Source organism: Orycteropus afer, unplaced genomic scaffold, assembly GCF_000298275.1.
Source record: "Orycteropus afer afer isolate SDZICR_OR568_19922 unplaced genomic scaffold, OryAfe1.0 scaffold00920, whole genome shotgun sequence".
In the NCBI taxonomy this organism is placed as follows: Eukaryota; Metazoa; Chordata; class Mammalia; order Tubulidentata; family Orycteropodidae; genus Orycteropus; species Orycteropus afer.
Window position 1 is genome coordinate 527,464 of NW_006922507.1, and position 7,732 is coordinate 535,195.

A 7,732-nucleotide genomic window follows, 5' to 3' on the forward strand; every position below is an offset into this window, starting at 1 on the left:
AACAAGAGAGAAATTATCAAAGGACACGATTGCAAGGCCCATGTCCAACAGCAACAAGAGCAGGCAAGGCCTCTCTAACAGTTAAATGCTTACTTGGCAAAACATTAAGTATCAAAAGTAGAAGTTATTCCAGTAATCCATGTTTGCTATCTTGTTGGAACATTTTATACTTTGGGTCACTGTGCCCTCGTAAACATTTATTGTTTTACATTCATTATTCCTGAGGAGGCTTTTGTGATTGTTCCAATGACCATCTGTTGTCCTTGATCATATAGAGAAGTAAAACTTTAAGTATGTAGAAAATAGTTGTTGTACAGATTCCAAGAATAATGATGTAATCATGTGTAAATGTATAAATAAAGCAGAACAAAGGCATTAGGGGTCACTTTTGCAGAATACATGGGACATCCGCCTGGCCCCCATTTCTGTTAATCTTTTTGTGTTGCTCTGTTTCTTGACCTGTGCTGCCATGCTGGACACAGCAAACAGCTTCATACCAAGTACCAGCAGATGTACTAATCTGCTCAAGCAATGTAACCACATCAGGAACAGCAGCTACAATTGGAGTCACCACCTGATTAAGTTTACGATAATCTACTGTCATTCTCCAAGATCCATCTGTTTTTTGCACAGGACAAATAGGTGAATTAAATGAGGATGAGGTGGGAATCACCATCCCTGCATCCTTCAAGTTCTTGATGGTGGCAGTAATCTCTGCAACCCCTCCAGGGACGCAGTATTGCTTTTGGTTTACTATTTTTATAGGTAGAGGCAGTTCTAATGGCTTCCACTTGGCTTTTTCTACCATAGTAGTCCTTACTCCACATTTCTGGGACCCAATGTGGGAATTCTGCCAATTTCTCAGTTTATCTATTCCAATTATGCATTCTGAAAATGGTGAAATCACTACAGGGATGGGTTTGGGGACCCACTGAACCCACTGTGAAATGCACCTGAGCTAAGACTCCATCAATAACTTTACCTCCATATGCCTCCACTCTGACTGGTGAGCTACAATGATGCCTTGGGTCTCCTGGAATTAGTGTCAGTTCAGAGCCAATGTCCAGTAATCCCCCAAAAGTCTGATTATTTCCTTTTCCCCAATGAACAGTCACTCTTGTAAAAGGCCTCAGATCCCTTTGGGAAAGGCTCAGAGAAAGATTGACATAAATTTTTGGCAAAGTAATGGGGTCCTTCCTCAAGGGGACTCAGCCTCCCCTTCTTTCAAGGGGTTGTGGATTTGTAAACTGACTCAAATCTGGGAATTGATTGAGAGGCTGTGACTCTGCATTCTGTTGATTCAATCTAGGCTGCTGTTCACATGACCTAGAATTCTTCTATCTATACAGATCAAGTAAATATTTAGTAGGTTTGGAATGTATTTCACTACTAGGAACACCATGACTAAGTAGCCAATGCCATAATTCCACATGAGTCAGAGTATTCTGATTACTGTTCTGTCTCTGCTGTCCATTATGGTAACCACGCCCACCTTGTCTTTGTCGATTAACTATTGCCACTTGGCACCTCCTACCATGGGGACCAATCAGCCCCATCTTAGTTAAGTGTCTTAGTTCAATTAGGGAAGTTCCCATTGTCAAATCCAGCTTACATAAAATAGCAATCACAGCAGCTCCCTTAACAAATTTATTCCTCACTGTCCTGGTGAAAGGTGTGTCCTCTGGACTCTCCATTTCTGGCTCCAAGGGTTTAATCTGATAAATCCATTCTAACAGGCCAATTTCCCTAAACCTCTAGATACCTTCTTCTACATTATACCAAGGCAAGTCTGGTACTTCAACTTGACTTAAGGTAGGCCACCACATAATCCATGCTTCAGTAATCCAACCAAATAAACAATTAGATCCTTTCCTAACCTTTTGAGCTGAAATATTGAATGGAGAATCCATACTTTGTTGTTGTTATGTGCCATCATTTCAGACCCAACTCATAGTGACCCCTCCTTGGGTTTCCAGGGTGGTATCATTAAGGAAGTAGATTACAAAACCTTCCTTCCGAGGAGTGGCTGGTGGGTTTGAAATGCCAGCCTTCTGGTTAGCAGTCAAATGCCTTAGGCACTATGTTATCAGAGCTCCTAATCCATACTTAGTGGGCCTAAATCAGTAAACTCAGACTGATCCAATGTTACATTCCTTGCACCATTATTCCACTTCTTCAGTAGCCATTCTCATACATATTCTCCAGGTTTCTGTCTGTCCCTGTTAGCAAATTCAAGTAGGTCTTTTCAGGTGTAGCATACCACCTCCTCAGTCACACTTTGTATTTCACCTTTTGGGGCTCGCTTGGACTTAACTTTAGTTATAGGTCTAGCAGCAACAATGGGTGGTTGGGGAAGTTCCTGAGAACATTCAGTAATGTCTTCCATGGCCTCTGCCTCAGGCAATGACCCAGGAGGAACAGTTGGGTTAATCCCATCAAACTGAGATGGAGGGGAAAATAGTTTTATAGCAATACCTTCAGATGGGAGGGATTCAACAGAATTTACAGGCTCCATATCCTCATCTTCTTGACTATCTGTCCATATGTCCCCATTCCAAGTTTCAGAATCCCATTTTTTTCCCAATCAATGCCCTCACTTTAATTTCAGACACCATTCTGTGTTGGCAATTTAATTGGTAGTGTAATTCAGCCACCTTTACAATATGACTCTGGGTTTGGTTTTCAACAATGTCAGCTCTGTTACTAGAAGAAATAAGGCATTCTTTCAGAGAACAACTGGAAATATTGAGGTCTTTTATGCAGCGCTTAAGTTGTGACTCAGCAGCCCTGAACTTATCTCACTCTTTCACACTTTGTCTAGTGTAAATAGAACCAACCAACCAGCTTCCATATACTCCTCATGCTGACAAAATTGCAGAAAAGTATCAAATATGCAATCACCCAGAGCCTCATTTCTCAAAAGTACTTGATCTATTAGTGGTGCTATTTTGTATATTAATGTTGCTACCTGATGCCACAGATTAGCAGGGCCCTCTTTATGAATGGAGGTAGGGTCACCAGTGCCTTTATGATTAATAAAATTGGAGAACCAAAGCAGAATCAGTCAGAACCAATTTAGGAAACCCATCCTTATGATTTTGTCTCTCTAGAACCACTCCTGGTACCAAATGTTTTAAAATGGGCTCTCTAGAGAAGCAAAATGAGTAAATTTTATATACATATAGAGAAAGAGAAATTTATCTTAGGAAAATGGCTCACACGCTTATAGAAGCTGGCAAGTCCCAAGTTCTTGAATCAAATATCAAGCTGTGGGCTTTTCCCAAGTCACACAACTGCAGGGGCTGACAAGCTCAAGGTTGGCAGGCAGTGTACTGGCTATTGACTCCAATGAATGACGAATCTAAGATCTCCAGGCCGAATGGTGGATTGTTCACTCCTGGACAACTGTAGGCAGCGCAACAGGATCCTAATCCACAGATCCACAGAAGAGTGTCTCTTCTCCCAGGATGTCCATAAATATATTGGAATCAGGCCACACCCCTAGGGAAACTTCCTTTCAATGGCTTGCCTGCTCAAAACATACATCCTATCCCATCATGGGAATAACCCACTCCACAACTGCTTGAACCACAAAGAATTGTGGTCCAGCCAAATTGACACACAGCTCCAACTATCACAGTGCTTATGAGGAACTTGTACATAGACCAAGAGGTAGTTGTTCAAACAGAACAAGGAGATACTGTATGGTTTATAACAAAGAAAGGAGTGTGTCAGGGTTGTATCCTTTCACCATACTTTTTCAATCTATATTCTGAGCAAATAAGCCAAGAAGCTGGACTATATGAAGAACACAGCATCAAGTTTGGAGGAAGACTCATTAACAACCTGCAATATGTAGGTGACACAATCTTGCTTGCTGAAAGTGAAGATGACTTGAAGCACTTCCTGATGAAGATCAAAGTCTACAGCTTTTACAATGGAGTACACCTCAACAGAAAGAAAATAAAAATCCTCACAACTGGACTAATAAGCAACATCACCATCAATGGAGAAAAGACTGAAGTTGCCAAGGATTTCATTTTACTTGAATCCACAATCAGCATCCATGGAATCATCAGTCAAGAAATAAGATGATGTATTGCACTGGGCAATCTTGTGCAAAGGATCTCTTTAAACTTAAAGAGTAAAGATGTCACTTTGAAGACTAAGGTGTGCCTAACCCAAGCCATTGTATTTTCAATCACCTTGTATGCATGTGAAAGCTGAACAAATGAATAAGGAAGACTGAAGAAGAATTGATGCATTTAAATTATGGTATTGGTGAAGAATACTGAAAATACCATGGACTGCCAGAAGAAAAAACAAATTTGTCCTGGAAGTGCAGTGGAAATGCTTCTTAGAAGCATGAATGGCCATACTTTGTCTTCCTTACTCTGGTCATGTTGTCAGAAGAGAACATCCTTGAAGAAGGATATCATACTTGGTAAAGCAAAACCAAAACCAAACCAAACTCACTGTCATTGAGTTGATTCTGACTCATAGTAACCCCCATTGGGTTTTCAAGGCAGAAAATCTTTAAGGAAGTAGATTGCCCCATCTTCCTTCCATGGAGCAGCAGGTGGGTTTGAACTGTCAACCTTCTGGTCAGCAGTGAATGGCCTTCCTTAGGCACTATGCCACCAGACTTTCTTTGGTAAAGTCAGAAAAAAAAGGGGAAGACCCTCAACAGGATGGAGTGGCACAGTGGCTGTGACAATGAGCTCTAGCATAGTTAAGACTGTGAGGATAGCACAGGACCAGGCAGTGTTTCATTCCCTTGTTGCTATGAGTTGGACCTGACTCAATGACACCTAAAACAACAATTACCACAATGGGCCCAGAAATTCACGTTAAAGGTAAAGCTTTTATACTCTCTTTAGCTTTTTTTTCTCTTGCCTTTTAAAGAAAATTCTTTTCAACTAGACATGCTTCTGTTTCTGGATGTCAAAAAGAAAAAGAAAATTGAGCATAATCATTTTAAGAGACATAACTTTGAAAGCAGTAACGCCTTTTGAGCAATCTAGTCCTCAATTTAGAACCACCCTGCTTTTCTAAATGTGCTTACTCATAACATGTTGACACATTTCTAAAATCTGGTAACAATATTTATTTGAGTACATTATTTTTGGAAAGTGTTAGGCAGATAGTTTGTACCTGAACAAGGTCACATATTTAAAAGCTACTACATAAAGCTTACATAATAAGCATGACTACAATTCTCTTTATATTAGACATAGACATAAATAATAGTGCTGCATAATTTTAAATGTCGTATTGTATTATTTGATTTTGTAATATGTTTCACCAATAAATTCATGTGGGGTCTTGCATCATCACTTTATGAATGAAGAATATATTAAGCAACATTACTGCAATACTTTTCTCAAGAGATGGATAAATCCTCATTTCAGCTTTTCAAGTCCTATGAAAATTGGACAGGTGTCTTACTCTGTGAACAGAAACTAGAACATGGGTTTATGTAAATGGGAAATTTGGAAATTGATTAGGAAGAAAATTCAGTGACATTATTCTTTAGTTGACTTGTTGAATCATTTTCACTGCACATCACCCCCACTCATATACTACGATAGATGGAGCTGTGTCAACTTGGCTGGACCCCAGTTCTGTGTGGTTGTTCCCATGATGGGATCGGATGACTGTGTTCTGAGTGGCCAATCTGCCCAAGGGGAGTTTCCCTAGGGGTGTGGCCTGCTTCCAGTATCCAGGGACATCCTGGGAAGAGAGACATTCGTCTGTGGATCGGGATTCTGTTGTGCTGCCTATAACTGTCTGTGAGTGAACACTTCACCGTTTGGCCTGGAGAACTTAGATTCTTCATTCATTAGAGTCAATAGCCGGTGTACTGCTTGCCAGCCTTGAGCTCCTCGGCCCTTGTGGTTGCGGGAGCTGGAAAAGCCTCCAGCTTGACGTTTGATCCAGGAACTTTGGACTTGCCAGCTTCTATACATGTGAGCCATTTTTGTAAGATAAATTTCTCTCTTTCTCTCGCTCTCTCTATATTTAAGCTTGCTGGTTTTTGTTTCTCTAGAGAACCCAGTCTAACCCATATACCTTAGCACTATTTCAATTAAGTTATCTTAGGTTATATTTTAAGGAGCTCTGGTGGCATAGTGGGTAAGACTCGATTCAAACTCACCAGCTGCTCTTTGGGTGGAAGATGAGGGAATCTACTTTCCTAAAGATTTACCCTGGAAACTAAATAGGGGTCACTATGAGTGGGAATCTACTCCATGGTAGTGGGTTTGATTTTTGGTTTTAGGTCATATTATCTAATAATAGAAATCAGAGAGAGGCACAACAATCATAATTCTAGGTAGATGTTTGAGCAAATTCCCTTTGGTAAACATGTTGAATTTAAATATACAACTTCAATGTTTTTTTAAATCCCATGAACTGAAAATTAAGTGGGAAATCTCTTAATTTGATAAAGGCTACTCTAACGTGCACACACATACACAAGCACGGTTTATCTAAGTTTTGAATTAAATTTCCTCTATGGCAGCACAGTGCATAAAGCATTTGACTGCTAACCAGAAGGCTGGCTATTCAAACCCATCAGTTACTCCATGGAAGGAAGATGAGGCAATCAATCTACTTCTGTAAAGATTTACAGCCTTGGAAACCCAATAGGGGTTGCTAAGAGTCAGAATCCATTCTATGGCAAAGAGTTTGGATTTTTTTTTTTTTTTGTATGGAAAACTAAACTAATGAAAAATAAACATTTTTTATTCTGTTTGCCACAACCCATTTGTGGAATAAAAGTCATATTTCTGAAATTTCTGTTTTAGGAAAAGAAAAAAGCTTCAAAATGATGAGGGAATATTTTGTCTTCTAGCCTTTTAATATATAAAGTTATCTATCTCCCCTTGGGTCTCTATGCACTGCACCTTCTTCAGCCAAAACCAAATTCTCACCTACTCTCTCTATGTCAGTTATACCCACTCCTCACTTTTCAACTATTTCATTATCCAATATTTTGCATTTATGAACATAGTGAAAAAAAAAAAAAACCTACTATTTGACAATTATATACATTATGAGGCAGGAGGAAGGGCAGCAATGGCTGCAGAGCATACCGTTCCTCACAAATGGTCTCTGGGTGGCCTCCAAGAGGATGGGCCCCACTGCTCCCCACTTTATGGAGGGGGAACTGAGTCCAGCTGATGTGGGGGTCTGGCCTCTACTGTGGACATGGTCTCCAGGTGGATATGCAGGCAGCACCAAGCCAGCAGGCACCTATTCTAGGTTTCCAGATCCTATGCAGCCTGAAGCCCTGGAGCTCCAAACTGCTGTCCGGTGGAAGAGGGGAAAGAAATAGGTGTCAGAGAGGGTGTTTGGAGGAAATCCATGCAAATTTAATGACATCCTAAAGTAAGTCCAACTGGGCCTGAAGACTCCTCCTTGGTGAGGCCGGGTGCACAGCTAGAATCCCAGCGCATTCACAGGAAGACCTGGAAGCCAAGGAGGCCCTGAGCTTCAGTGGAGGGCAGAGGAGGCCTGAGATCATGAATGCAAGGCCTGCAGGGGCAGAAGTAAAGCCCTAGAGGTGGCTTAGGGAGTAAGGCTGTGTACTGGGGTACAGGAGGAAGGTGAAGTGGTTAAGCCACAGTCCCTCCATTCACACAGCCCAGCTTTATTTGGCATTGTCTCCTCCAAACTTCCTCCACAGAGGAGTAATTCATAACTGTGATCTTGTTATTGTCATTAGGTG